Source organism: Anas acuta, chromosome 1 (assembly GCF_963932015.1).
Source record: "Anas acuta chromosome 1, bAnaAcu1.1, whole genome shotgun sequence".
Classification (NCBI taxonomy): Eukaryota; Metazoa; Chordata; class Aves; order Anseriformes; family Anatidae; genus Anas; species Anas acuta.
This window is the reverse complement of record NC_088979.1, coordinates 20,275,835-20,291,565: the sequence shown is the minus strand read 5'-3', so window position 1 is coordinate 20,291,565 and position 15,731 is coordinate 20,275,835. Positions and strand designations below refer to the sequence as shown.

At 39.5% G+C, this 15,731-nt stretch overlaps 1 protein-coding gene across 4 annotated transcripts in view; it reads right to left on the bottom strand.

Moving 5' to 3' along the window:
• The window catches only part of TNFRSF19 (TNF receptor superfamily member 19), a 63,649-nt gene extending 56,878 nt beyond the window's left edge, over window positions 1-6,771 (bottom strand). Inside the window, exons 1-2 of one of the 4 annotated variants that reach the window (XM_068671691.1) lie at window positions 6,635-6,771; window positions 6,198-6,285 (exon numbers count right to left, since the gene is read on the bottom strand). The gene's annotated coding sequence lies outside the window, so the exon portion shown is untranslated. The other 3 variants (XM_068671681.1, XM_068671709.1, XM_068671700.1) reach the window with 3 other exon arrangements.
• Window positions 6,772-15,731: the final 8,960 nt, after the last annotated feature.

Below are 15,731 nucleotides of genomic sequence, written 5' to 3'. Positions count from 1 at the left end.
ATTCTTTCCTATACTCAAAGCTTTATACAAGGTCAGAGCCTGTGATTCACACAAGAAGCCCTAATCCCATTGAAACCGACGTGACTACTCAGACAAATAACGAACAATTCTCTGCTTTGAGATTAAAACTTCGGTAAGAAGTGTTACTTCTTCCGCTTAATACATCTCATGCATCTCAACTGCTAGGAGACAACAGTTTGCTACATGGAGCCTCAGCGTAAAGCTTCATTTATATACACTGGCACTTAAATGCATGTGTAGGTAATACAATAGATCAGGAATACCAACAATATATTTATATTTCATTTACACTAATGTATACCGATAGTTTTTTTTCAAAGTCATTTTTAGGAACGGTAAGTTATGAAGCATTGACCTGGTTAACACAGTAGCCAGCGCAATGCCAGTGTGTCCCATCTAGCCACCCTTTGGCAATTTTACATGGCATACAACGTTTTAAAAGACCATGGACACGAGCTATGTTCGTTCTCAACACTCTATTTTATTAGGATTGCAGCTGTGGGTTGTGGAAACTGTGGAAAAAGCAATGCATCGCCTCCTTACTAACAACTGAAACATCTTGGTGCTGGAGTAATCAAGTAAAATCAGAGCAACTCTCTGAAATATGGTTAATAACTCGAACAAAACCAGTTTACTTCTATTTGTAAGATATATATATATATATATATATATATATATTTGTATATACACTGAGAAGTGTCCAGCCAGCACACCTAACTTGACTTCGATGTGTTGGTGCGCTCGAAAGGGTTCGTGAAGCGGCTAGCAAACCCACCTACAGCCTGAACCAATTTGCCACTCCTGCTCGTATTAAACGCTACCAGATCCCCCTGTTAATTTGATAAAAGCAGTCATCTAAAGCAGCTGCAAGCACGGGAACGGTAGGCAGGTATCGAGTATCACAACTTTTCAAGAACACCAGGCAAAGCTTTTCATCCCAAGGTCAGACGAGCGGAGACAGACACCACGCAGGGAAGTTAAACAAGCAAAGGCAGAACCACGATCGCTGTTTTTTTTGTCCCCTTACCGGCCCAAAGCTCCTGCTCCGGCTGCCCCAGCCCGCAGCAAACACCAATCCCTCAGCCGTCGAAGCAGAGGACGCCTCGTGGGGGCGGCCGCCCGCTCCTCGGGGCTCCCTGCCCGCCGCACCCCGGCAGCGGAGCAGCCCCCCGAGGGCTACAGGGATGAAAAAGGCGACGAAGGAGACGGAGGGGACCCCTCGCAGCCAAAACTGGCCCCCAAACACCCACCTGCCACGTCCCGGCCGCGGCGGCGGGGCTGCGGCGAGCCGCTCCCACCAGCCCCCGCCCTCCTCCCCTCACGTCCTCCCGTCGCCCCTGGCAACGCCGCGCCGCCGCCATCGCTCCCGCCCCCCTCCGGCCGGCTCAGGTGACCGCGGGCAGCCAATGGGCGGCCCCACGTGCCGCCGAGCGGGGCGGTGGCTGCGGCCGTTAGCGCCTCGTGAGGGCGGCGGGGGGGCGTTGGGAGGGAGGCACCGAGGGAAGGACAAAACCCACCCCAAAAATAAAAGCACCACGCAAAAACTTCGCCTTAGATAAGGGCTGTCCGTGTCAGGTGGGCTGGGTGAAGCCCTTTGCTGCCCACTGGGCAGGTGGAGACCTTGCAAAGTCCTTCCTGCCTGTCCCACGCAAAGACCACGGTGATGACCCTCACTGATTCACTGCAAACTTCTCTCCTTCCCTAAATAGCTAGGCAGGGTTTTTTTTATTATTATTTTTCTCTTGCTATCTCAAAATCTGAAATATTCTCTCATTTTGCAAATATAAATTTACCAAATATAAAATTACCAAGGTAGAAGTATACAGCCAATACCAAATGCCAGTTCAGAAATCCAGCCCTCCGGAGAGAAGAAACTGTTCGCAGTCACCAGAAAAGGCACGGCTTACTGCAACTTAACTGTATCACAGAATCATGAAGGGCGGAAAAGGTCTTCAAGATCATCTGGTCCAACCACCACTTACCACCCACTAACCCATGTCCCCAAGCACCACGTCCAACCTCTCCTTGAACACCCCCAGGGACGGTGACTCCACCACCTCCCTGGGCAACCCGTCCCAGTGCCTGACTGCTCTTTCTGAGCAGAAATGTCTCCTCATTTCCGACCTGAACGTCTCCTGGCACAGCTTGAGGCCATTCCCTCTAGTCCTATCACTAGTTATCTGTGAGAAGAGGCTGACCCCAGCTCCCCACAGCTTCTTTTCATGGAACTGTATCAAGCAATACGGTCTCCCCTGAGCCTCCTCTGAACTAGGATCTTTGTTTTGGTTAGTGATACTCCAACATCGGTGAAACCAATCTCAGAGTCCTTGGTGAAAAAAAAAAAGTAAAAAAGAAAAGAAAGAAAAAAAAAAGCCTTGTGAGGATTTCAGGTTACTAGCTTTAATTTGAATTAAAAGGTTAATGATATCGCTGCAGTCTAAACAATTGTATGGATACATTGGGCATTGAGTAGGGTTATGAAGAGGATGAACGGACATGTATACTTGGCAGTAAAGCACTTTCAAATAAATAGTTTTGGGGAGCTTCTCACAGAGATAAAATTTTGGAGTTTGCCAACCATGTGGACAATTATGAAACAAGTAGTGCTTATTGAAATACAGCAACTTGTCTGTGAAAAGATAAATGGTTGCAACAAAATGAATTGCTTTCAATTAAAAAAAAAAAAAAAAAAGCCTAGCTCAGAAAATTTACGGGGGTTTTCATTTAATTATGTTATAAAAGGCCCTGCAAAGAAGAGTTTTGTTTCAGGACTGTTGCCAGAAGGAGCTCTGTAAGAGGCTGGAATTCCTGTGAGGAATGGCACGCTACAGCACAACGGCGGCGCATCTGTTGTGCATGGCAGCTGCTGCACAGCACTGAGCTTTCTACATCCTCTTGCTATTTACAGACAACTGTTTTGAATGTCATGTTTTGTGTAGACACCTGTAAAATGTATTGCATGAGGTCTTAGTGGAGTCACTCCGTGTTTCAGATACTCATTTTAAAGTAATATATTTAGACAAGTGTATTAAAACATCCCGGCGTTCTTAAAGTATTGACTAAACGCTGAGGACTACCATATGAAGAAACATTAAGACTTTCTCATCACACGGGTTTACTGTTCCTGTGAATTAAGAGCAACATGAGAGTCTGTAACATTGAAATGTGTTTCAGTCCCTGTTGGAGCATGTACATGTAAAATGAATGAGTTAATTACATTAATCATTGAGAGATGTTGAAAATTGCAGGCTTTCTTTTGTTTTGAGTCATGATATTTCTTCAAAGGAAATGGAAGACAGAGAACTGTTACAGCAACTAGTGTAGATGCAAGAACAGAGATTGTCTCTACAGCCAGGAAAGCAGAGAATAACTATTTGGAAAGTAGTTTCAGCTGACCCCTTTGATAAGACTAAGTTGCGTGACATATCTGATGTGGAAGCAGAAATTGTACAGCAATAGGAAGTTGTTATCTCCATATCTCAAATGCTAACACAGTTCCCCCAGTCAACTGTGAGATAGATCTACTCTTGTTATGACAGCTGTTGGAAACTGATGTCAGTATATCTGTACAATGTCTTTTGATAGTCTTAACTATTACAAATCTTAAAATATGTTTATGATGTTATCTAAGACACGCTGTTTGGAAATGGCTCTATTTATAATCAGAAATTGCTCAAGCTATTTTAATAAATAAATGATATACTTGTGAGTTTCCTAGTCTGATTTGCTTTGAACTTTTTCCTTCTGAAAACTTAAGCCTGAGGATTAATTAGTGTTTATACAGCACTTTGTAAACCCAAAGTCATAAGCGCCAAGAATTATTATTACTTAATCGTTAAAAGTCAGATCAATGAAAAATTAAACTGTCAGAGAACTGCTTTTTGAAACAACAAAAACGCTGAAAATCCTCTGCCTCCCCCCATATGTCCAACTGTGCTTTTATTTGTCTCACATACAGACAAACAAAGATATTTTTCAGTTTAAACAGGTTAACGCCCATCTGTGTTTAAATAAATGGGAAGATTACCTAAAATCCTAGGGACTTTTTACATAATGAAGAAATCTTTATTTCCTAACTGCAGTTTTAAGACCTGAATATTGCAAATATTTATATATTTAAATCTGACTTGTCAGTGCAACCTATCTGATTAGCAGTGTTACTTCTGTGAGCATCTTTACTAAATTCTGTGATTGTAGGGTCGGATCCTTACAGTGATAGTTTAAATGTATTTGGCTCAGCTATTTTGACTTCTGAAGAAAACTAAAAGAATCCTCATATTATTTTTTTTTCTTTGCTTCTCTTTCTACTTTACAGCAGACACAGGTATGGTTTAAAAACAATTTTCCTCAGAAAATAAATGTACATGTCAGAAAAACAGCAACAATCAAGGGAAGATTGGCTCATCAGTGAAGCATAGATTTAACTAGAAAATAAACCCATCTTTTCAGAGTTACAGAAACATTCTTTAGTACATCATTGTTATCTAAAGAAAAATTCTAAATTTTGCTTTGGCTATGCCTTCAACAATATTCTTCCTTGACAGCTATACACACATTATTCATGCAGTGCTAATTACTTTCCTTATAATATAATTGACTTGTTAAGCCAGAATATGAATTAATTGGTGGTATAGAAAAGTAAATGATACCAAGTCAGGCCTAGTTAATCTGTGTCTGGCATATTATCTCTTGATATTCAGTAAATTTTAAATTTATATATACAAATATACTTTTAATTAGAATGAAACAAAGTTTGCAGACTGACTAATGAAAGCTGACTACATTCAGCTGGAAGTGCTGATGATCTTATTCAGATGCAAGCAGACTGCTAAAATTTAGTTTTGCATGTTACTGTATTGTATCATGAAATATGAACATCTTGAGGGTCCTGGACTGGTAAATGTCCTAAGGAACAGAGTCCTGACAATGCTTAGCAGCTATCAGTTTTGCTGTCTTTTAGCTGCAATTTATTAATAAGTGGATGTGCTTAAAATTTGCATATACCTAAATTTAGATTTAAGCATAGGCATTTAAAGTCAGTATTTCAGAACTCACTGTCCACCATTAAGACTCGATTTTCAAAGAACACAGTGTCTGGAATGTTGAACTTCTTTGCAGGTCTTGCCCCAGTTATATGTTCTAAGTTCTTCTGAAAATCTAAGTTATCTTAAAAAAACTACAGAAAAGGACTGAGTCTTATTTGAAGAGCCTGGCTTTAGCTACAGGCACAGAACACTCACAGATTTGGTCCAAATTCATAAAAAAAGTCTGACCCTTTAGAAGTGCTAAAGTATAATGAATAATCCTAACTCTTCTAATGATTCTTTAGAGTGAATTTTTGGAGTAGATGTCTTTGATTTTCTTAAAAATTACATATTCAAATGTATGAATTTGAAGAACAGAATATAAAATACTGTGAACTGAAATTGCTTCACTGAAATAGTAGCAAAGCTTCCATGGAATTCAGCAAAACCAGGTGTTTGTTCTAGATAAGCTAGAGATTTCTTTAATATCCCTATTAAAATGCCTTAGAGGAAACTTCTATCATCAGGTTAAAACGTTAACCTTATTATCAAGATTTCTTTTCATATTTGATAGCTGAACTAACATCTAGTTAAAATAAAAAAAAATCTCTTCTGTTTATAAGGATGTGATATTTTTAAATGTAGTTCTAATAAGTTGTGCAAGAGGACGCCTTTTCATCTCAAGTATGCAACTAGTGGGATTAAAAGTGTTGCTTGAAGAAGGCAGGCTTTAATAAACACACTGAAAGCAAATAAATATACAAAATGTAGGAAATATGGCTGGTCTTTTCTCAGAAAATAAACATTCCTCTAAGTCCTGTAATGCTTGTATTTGAATATCACTTTACAAAACTACAGACAGTTGGAAGGAGCAGTGCACACCAAAATATTATACCCCCCCCCTCCCCCCCCCAAATATTGAAACAAATTAGATTTAGCTTCAGTTTTTAATTGTCTATATGTTCTAGGTACTCTATTTTCCTATAATTCTGCACGAGTTGCAAATAAAAATGCTGCATAAATTATATATAGTCTTTCAAACTATATACACACAATGACATGCAGTAGTACTGTTTATGTGAACTCTAATTTCTTAAAGCAAAGCAAAACTGAAAAAAAACAACAACAGCTAAACAACACAAAATCCAGTACCTGTTATATGATGAAGTTTTCCAGTGCCCAGACTTTCTGCAACTTAATTTCACACTGCCAGAGCTTCTGTGTTAAATGCTTTTACCTCCTTAAAAAAAAAAAAAAAAAAAAAGAGAGAGAGAGAGAGAAAGAAAGAAAAAAAAAAGTATGTCAGCACAAGCCCAGACGAAACTCCAAATCCGGGAAAATAAAATTAACCATGCAGATCAAAGGCAGACGAGCACTGAGACCAAATGCCTGTAATCTGATCAGTGATCAGTTGCCATACATCAAAGGCAGTGCTTTGGAGAGGAAAAAGAGCTCTTTTTTTCTCCAGCAGGTAGTTGTACTCTTAAATTCTGCCTTTCAGTAGTCTCGTTCTTTTGTTAAAAATCGATCACTGGCTTTTTTTCCCCCCCTTTTCTTTCTTGTGCTGGGAGAATGCACACGATTCTGACATGCTTAGAGTTGAGTGGCTGGATCTGTAGCTTTTTGAGTTCCCAAGCTGTGTTGTGGATTGTGTGTTGGAAGCTTTCCCCAGTGCCAGCGGGTTCCGCTTTATCCCTTTCATCTCACTGAGCTGCAGATCCCATGACATCATTCAATGCTGTGGGACTGGTTAGAGAGCTATAATACAGCCTGTGGGGGAATACAGCTAAAGAGCAACAAGAGTTTGCATGATTTCTAATCAGGTTAGTCCATTGTAACAAACCCAAGGCTCACTTCAAAGTTTTCATTATATTAAAGTTTCCTCCCAAGAAGGGAGAATAGTGTAGCTATAAGGTTTTCTTAAAAAGATGCTTTATAATTTTGCCTGCTACAGGAAGTGACAATTTTCCATAAAGTTCTGGAAGTCAGACATGCAGGTCAGTTTGCTAGGCAGCTCTTACAGATGACAGAAAACTACTTTTGCTTGTCTCTTTATTGAGGTTTGGAGAGGAGGAAGTAGTGCATTTTGTGCACTGCAATTGTTTTTTTTTTTTTTTTTTCTTTCTTTTTTCTTTTTCTTTTCATTGGTAAAAGCAAGCACAATAGAGCATGCTCTTACTCCCTAGTTTGTGTCCTCCCTGCTGCTTAATGTGTGGCCTTTGCAAATCATTTTATTTGGGCCTGATTCATCTGTGGCTCATGATTCCTTTATGTAAATGAGCCATAAAGCTGCTGTAAGTAACTCTCAGAAGCTCTTTAGTGTGAGGGCATTTTTTTTTTTAGCTGGGATAGATTCGAAGTGGTCACCATTACGCTGTCAGCAGAAAGAGGCTTTGGGGGGAATGAAAGGCTACTGGCAGACATTCGCTGTGCTGCTGCAGTTCGTGGTCTCAAGAACTGTTGGAGGAGCCCATGCAGCCGCAGAGAGCAGGAGAATTTTCAAGGTGGAACAAACGCTGAAGAAATGTGCAACTGAATTTCATTTTCTCTGATCGGAGGCAAAGCTAGCATTTGGCACAGAGATTAATTCAACCCTCTGTGCTTCAGCTGTTAATAAAGCATACAGATATCAAGCAGGCCGGCTTTTAGGCTAATCAGCCATCCTGAAGATATCACTGCAGTTCCCATAAATGTATACCCCCACACTTTGGGTATACCACATGTGGAGATGAAAGTGATACGAGGCCGTCGACTGGTAGCCATTGGTAGATCCCTGCAAATATTTGCACACTGAGTAACCGAGAATTCATTTAAAAGGCAAAAGTGAAAAGAGGAAACATGGTTGCCTTGAGCGATAAAAGCAAAAGCAAACCATCAGCAGATAATGGGTGCTGGATAGTTGAGTGCGGGAGCAATGAAGTAAGTGTCTGGTGGAGATTCCTCACCCTGCGCCCTGTTTGCAGGCTGAAAAAAGAGGCCTGCCCCTCTCTGCACAGTTTGGGGCTGCATCCTTCTGCCTTCAGCTCTCCCTTCACGTTTCAAGCTGCTGCGGTGCTGCTGCTTCACTGCTGCTGTGCTGCTGCACTTGGTAGATGAGAGAGCCTTCTGCTGGCTGCATGATGTACTGTGGGCAGATGCACTGCAAGCCCCAGTGAGAGCAATCACTTCCAAAAAGTTTTGAGATCCTTCTGTGCGGTGCTACATGATGTGGCCTTGTTGCTACTTGGACATGGTTTAAGTGTTGTTTTGGATCAGCTATCCAGGTAGGCCTCTGGGGGATGTGCAGGTAATTGAGATGGAGGAGCGATGTTGCAGGTACAAAGGAGTGCCATGAAGGTAATGAATCGACTTTCAGGAATACACGGCTGGGAAAATATGTAAACAAACCATAAATTTCTGTCTTTCTCTAATTCCCACTTCCAACTATTTCAAATAAAAGAGAATTATTCAAGCTGCTTACTTCTATTTTGCCATTAATTTGCACTCATCTGACATACAACTTCCCCCTACTCACAGAAAGATTTCTTGATAACAGTCCATTTGTCGCTTTCATGATAGAACTGGAAGTGCTTATGTTGAAGTAAAATTTGCAGGTGAGCTGTACAGAACTGAAATAACCCTTTTCTGTTCATTTCAAAGGTGCTTTTCATTAAGAATAACAATTCACAGAAAGTACCTTTTAGTTCTCTGGGTTTTCAGTAAAAGCAAGTTCTGAAGGTCTCGAGTAGAGGTCTTTGATCTTTCTTTTGTACATATCAAAAAGAGAAGTGAGGTTAATTATTACCAATATAACCTTCTGAAGCTTAAGCATTGCTTTTTGCATTCATGACGCTATTTTTCACTGTGGAGCCTGGCAGCCTGAACAATCTGCTATTTCCCATGCTATGACTTCTCCAAAATTTGATCAGAAGTGTGCAGTAGAAATAACAGTAGTCTATATAATTCAATATTTACCCAAAGGTTGATAATCATCTTTTCACCTTATGTATAATGAGGATAACATGTATATAGTGATTCGTATAAGGCATGCAGCAGACGAGCACCTGAGCCAGAAGCAGAACCTGTATAAAACAACACTCAATTGGACCATCTGATCATCAGCTCCTGCTTCCTCCTGAGGTTACAAATCTACCAAAACATTCAGGCACAAGTGGTCTGATAAAAATCCATTAGACATCTCAGTAAATGCTTGATTTTAATCACTGAAATTACTGGGCCGAAGTCTGACCTGAACTTATTGAAACTGGGTATTCAATTTGTGGTTAAACTTTTAGGTATCTAAAAAGCTGTTCTAGAAAAAGTGCCTGTGTTTTCTCTGTGAAACCAGAGAGAGGTGTCTCTGGAGTCCTGCAGAGGGAGATGCTGTCTGCCTAATTCATTGCTTAAACTTTTTGAAAGACTCTTTCTTGAGAAATATTTAGTGGGCTTTTATTATTTTTTTCTAACATTTTTCTTTTTTCTCTCCTAGACCTCAAGCTCTTAAAGAGGTTGCTTCATTTTTCTCCTAAAGGTCAGGCAAGAATTAGACAAAGCTTGTAATTTAGGCAGGTTAGATCCCATTTTAGGAGTTTTTAGGAAAAACAAACCAAGCCTAAGGCAGCTATTCATGTCCAAAGTGCTTTACTGGATCAAAGCCATAAAGGATAGTCAGAAGATAGAAATGACCTTTTTGGAGATGTTTCTTAAATATAACTAAATCTTAAGAAAACTTCTTCGTGGGAGAAGAAATCAAACCTGTCGGAGAACTTCCAGTGACTGTACAACCCCGTCCCATGCTTATAAAGGCTCTTCCAGTGTTCCTGCTGTGCCTAACATACTGGTGTAACATGCATCAAATGGATTACCTTGTTGCTTTATTTATATACTTGCTACCTGCACCACTTCACCATTCCTTTTCTGTTTCCTTTCCTCTACTTCAGCCCACGGGAGCTCCAGTAGAGGTTCAGAGAAGACATCAGGAATCCCCATAGGGCATGCAGTGCCATCGCTGTAGGTAACTCACTGACCGTGCAGCCATCATTTGTGCTAACCACAGCCTAAGTGTGGCACAGGCACTGGATGTGCTATTACAAATGTCAGGTCAGCAGCATGAAAGTGGTTGCAAGCTTTAATCATGTACCTCTACAGGGACAGTTGTATCTTGATGATTACCTATGGTTTCTCTATAAATAGAAGTGGAATACTATTTTCAGAGCCTTTTGTGCCAGGTCAGCACTAGTTCTGAAGCAGCAGCTGTCATTCTGGGCCTCAGCTGTAGTCAGATGTGCTGATCATCACCCTCCTAAAGCATTAGGGGGTTATTGCTCCATGAGACTGGTCAGTCTCATGGTCAGGAGAGATGCTTTAGAACGCACCAACTCATCATCCTGCGTGATCTGCATTGCCATCCTGATGAAAGCTAACACCCTGTTCCCACCCCATCACTTGGTGTTGCTAGTCCAGGTATTGCTGATATCTACTCCCACACAGCTACAGTGCTTACAGCCTCCTTGATAGTCGTAAGGTTCATAAGATCTTCATCTACAGCACATTTAGGCAGAAAAATCAAGACCTTTTGGCACTTCTTGAAAGAGCGTCTCACTTATTGCAGAGTGTGTCATCAGACTTAGCATAGTCTGCAACACTCTGCAGAGTCATTGCAGAGCAACATGTTCTAGTTAATGTCAGCTTTAGATGTAGACCCAGAAGTTTTTGACATTCAGGGAAAAATCCCTGTATGCTATTTCTATATTCTGCAGTGACAGGTCATTTATGACATGACTTACGAGGAGCTTGGGCTTGCATTTCTTTGGTCCTGAATTTTCACTAACATTTTTTTTTTTTTTCCCCATGGCTCTTCATAGGACCTAGCTTTGACTGGTTCCCCTATGGGTAGCCTAAGATCTAAGCAAAATGGAGATTTTGGGTTTTTGCCTTATGGGGTGAATCACGGTAAGGGAAGCCTCAAGGGCATTCTCGCAACAAGATAATGCAGAAGGTTGGGAATTTGGCTTTGAGGTTGTCCTCAAGGATAATGTAGATGCACCCTGTAGGAAGTATTAGTTAATTCACCTGTGACTGGGAGTCAGAAATTGTGGTTTTATTTCTGGTTCTATCACATGGGTATGACTTAAGGCAAGTTACTTTTTCTCACTGGATTAGATCCTCAGTTGAGTAAGTTAAAATTAAATCAAAAGAGCAATGGCAGTTTATGCCATATGCCCACCCAGTCCTCTTCACATAGTTTCTTATTTCTTTAAAAATTATGTAAAGATAATTTTTTGTAATACTGTATTTCAGATAATGCAAAATATTTCTGTATGACTTCCAAACCAAAATAAACTTCAAAAGTCTCTGCATTTAAAGTGTTCTTGTAGAATAATAAGCATCCCTAGGGCACCAGTGCACCTCTCACTTCACTGTGCACAGAAGTTTCACAGCCCTTAGCTGTCCTTACATACATCTGAGAAGTGAGTCAACAGTATGAGTTGTGTCTTTGTAATTGTTCCTTAGGGTTTCATTAAGTGAAAATTGAAAGTTCCTTCCCTCTGTTACATAGAGTTTTTCACTTGTACTGAAATGGTCCCCTGTGATTTTCTAACTGTTACGGTGGCTGAAGCTCTTCATCAGCCTACAAACTTTAATCACGTAACATTCTTTTCAGAGGTGCCAGTAGAGTTGTGTCAAAGAGCTGACTTCCCCCAAGGCTGTGTGGGAGCTTGATCAGCAATGTTGTTCATGTAGCTAAAATGGCAGATTCGATAGATCTGTGATTTCGTAATTTCTCTTTCAGAAGGTCTCTTTCAAAACAAACCAAAACCCTACAATAAGACAGGTATCGAACATTTGATTGTCTAACCTTTTCTGTACCATGTTTTGCTAGATGTTGCAGAAAGCTTAGAGTAAAAAAAAAAAAAACTTGACTTTTCTACAGAAAAGGCAAAGAAAGCAGGCTAGGTGGGATGGAAGGGAATGGAGAAACAAATCTGATATGTGCAATTAACTGATCAGGAGGAGAGATCATAGCTGGCCAGCTGCCTAGTTGTTATCAAAACACATGTTTAGAAGTATTCCCTTAAGGCAACTACCAAAACCATTTCTAAAAGATCATGGAGTTAGTTTCAACTAAAAAGAATGTTCTTATTTTAGACAAAGTGATGTTTATAAATAGTTGTGTCTGATCATAGGGAAACTTCAGGCATATGACCACACTTCTATCTTCAATGTTTGTTCAGTTTTCTGTAAAGCTGCCCTTTATTTTCACTTTGTAGTTCAGAATTTTCCCCACTTAAGTAAAACACCCTCAGTCTATCTCAAAGATCTTGTATCACTTCTCCCTTCCTCTTTCTTTTTTTTTTTTTTCCTTCCTGTCAATCTTAACTAGAATTAGCCTTCTTTCTTTCTTTTCTTCTTTTTTTTTTTTTTTAATTTCATGTAGTCAGGAACAAATTCAGAACAAGTTTTCTTACTGTTTTACCAGTGCTTCATTGTAAGATATGTTCTAAAATATTATTTTAGCCATATATTTATATTTAATTTATATTTAGCCATTATAGTTAGCCATAGTTTTGATTCAGTGGCCTATTTAGTTAATACATAAACTTTCAGAAATGTATGTCAAGATACCTGTAGCGAATTCCTCAGCTAATAACATGTAGTTACATGGCAGTTTTATCAGCACAGACCCGCTAAAGATACAGTTTTCTTGATTTATTATTGCTTTGGTACCTGGGAGCTCAGTTCCCTTACTGCCTATATCAAATTCTATACTCCCAAGTACACACACTGCAAGCACAAATCTAACTTTCTGTGTTGAGAAATTTGTATTCTTTTTTGAATGACTGTCAGCTTTGTATATTCTTACATCTGCAGTTAAGATCCTAAGAGCCTGAACTTAATGACTGAAAAGTTGATAATTGGCTTGAGGAGCGCAGAAAGGCTTTAATTCTATCCCTATTTCTTTAATTCTATCCCTATTACAAAGCGCTTCGATGTCTGTGCATTTAAGCACAAGACAGTCAACAGGATTTAAGTGCATGCATATTTCTGACTTGGGACCTAGCCCATGTGTTATTTTTGGAGATTCAGGCACAACAAAAAGAGTCTTTCCTCAGATGATGACACAGTAGCTGGCTTGTAGAGTATCATTAGTATAATATTTGGATGGGTTTTGCCTTCTAGAGAAAATTAGATTTATTCAAAGAAGTTAAAGAAAAAAAGATGTAGATTGTCACCACTTTTAAATAGGCAGCTTTGATAAATAGCACTATCATTAAGGAGACATCTCAACAGAAACAATGTCTTAGAAGAAATAGTAACTAGATCTAATCCCCAAGCAATTCTCTTCAGCCCTGATTGCAATATATATATATATATATTTCACATATGAAAGAATTGACATTTGATTGTTTTTCCTTTTTTGTTCCTGGTTATAGATGATAAACTATCTTTTCCCTGTATGGTGTGATAGCATCCTACCGTCTGCAAGAAATCTTCCATATTATCCAGAGCCATGAAAATGCCAAAATAATAAGGAAAAAGATAAACAAAAGAGTATAAGTTATAAAAAGGATCAGGCTCAGCCAATACTTGCTGCCAGCTTTTTTAAAGCAGATGTTCTTCTTTTGACATTCATCTGTTTTTAGTCTAGAGTTCTGTATCTAGTTTGACGCACATTTCCTAGCTCATGATTTGTAAAGCTTTCATATATTTTCCCTAGATATATATTTGCACTTTTCCTCACCTTAAAGTTCTTTATGTTCTTCCAAAAAGCAAAGAAATGAAAAAAGAGCTTAAAACAACCTAAAAACAAGACATCATAAAAACTATATGGAGATGACTAAGGAACAGCAATCATGAGTTCTAATGATATCTTCAAATTATACAAGTGATGAGAGGACAGCTTTAAAATTTGTTTGGAAAAGGAGCAACGTATGAGGGCAAAACAGATTTTTTATTTTTTAATCAGGAAAATACTATGATGACAATTTATCTTAGGAAAGGCAACAAAAGATTTGTAGTCAAGATTGCTGACTAAGAGCTAATGCACGAGTTCCTCACTGAAATTCCACAAAAAATAACAATAATAAAAAATCTGTTCTTAAAAGCCTATTTATTCTGTAAAACATTACTTTGCATGGCAAAATGCTTCATTTTTTATTTATTTTCATGTGATGTACTGGCTGTCTCTCAAAATGTTGAGCTTTTGAAATGTGGATCCATTATTTATCTGATATATTCCAGTTTTTGCCCTATTCAATGTACCTTAGTGTTAAATACATACTTTTATCAAAAAAGGAACTGAACCTTTAAGGAAACGCCAAAATCATCAGAAATATAATGCCCATATTTTACTGCAACTTAACACTATGTTGTATGAAGCAATTCTTCCTTTTGTTTGTTCTGGACCTGGTAGCTTTTTGTTTCATTTCATACCCACGAGTGCTTGTAATAAAATAAACAGGGAGTACTTGCTCCATACCAACATGTGCGATCTTATTTTAGGGTTTGAATAAACTTTGTTTTTTGCACCCTAGAAAATACTGTTATGAAATAGCTGTTGCATTTGGCACCTAGTATTAATACCTAGCAGTTGAAGGGCTCCATCATCTTTGGGATGTTGGATCCCTGACATGTTCCACAGTATCACAGATAATGTCTCGATCAGGCCTTATGTCCCACTGGACGGCTGTGCATGTTCATGCAGCAATGGGGACCTGAAAGAAAATCATCTGGAGGCAATGTTTATATGTAGAGGTGAAAAAAAATGGAGGTAGCAACTTAAAGCAAAGGGATTGGATTCAGAGGAATCAGGCGTCTGGGTGGAAAGTGTCAAAAGGTCAACAAAAAAAGGGAAAATCAGTTAATGTGTGGGCTGGGGATGTTTTAAGCAGGAGCGGTGGTGTGCAGACGCAATCTAGAAGAGACCAGTAGTAGCTGCAGAGTGGGAATGGATCCAGAGGTAAATAGTGGGTTATGTATGGAGATCACCATAACACCTCAGCAGCAAGAGTTTCCAGGGATTCTAGGTGCCGCTGCTGTGACAGTGTGACAGTATGCAGTGGTCTACACATCTTGTGCTTGGCTCCTCTTGACCCTGCAGCATCTGGCCCTGTGTTGTCTTTGCCTTTCTCCTGCAGCCCAGTAGAGATGTTGCTTGCACAGCCTCCCCTCTCCAGCAGAAGGGACAGAGGCAACAAGCCTTTACTCTGTCCTTTGAAATGCCAGCTTCTCCCCAGAGCAGGCTGGAGTTTGTATTCATCAGGGAACTTGTGTCCTAGAAGGGGAGATGAAGGAGATTGCTGTGGCATAGGAAAGCTAAAGGAGATGAATGTGGAGGAGATCTCAGTGCTCTGAGAATTGGTCTGCTTTGTAGCATCCACCGTGGGAGATCTTGTTTTGAAGGAGAGGTCCTGGTTCTTTTGTGAGTCCAAGTCACTGCTCTGGACCTGCACTGACCTGAGATTTAATAATACTGAAAAACTTATGATTTCATTATATTTATTTGGTACCAGTATCACTGAAAAATTCAAAAAGTACCTCCCAACACTCCTACAAGAAAAACACGTCATGTCTGAAGGGATCTCTGAAAATGGTTTGCTCTTATTTCCAAATGATCTTTGCCACATTTATTTACTTAAAGTGAAGAAAGCCTGTTAATTCATCAGTTTTTATATGTCTAATATAAATATAATGTAACTAACTCAG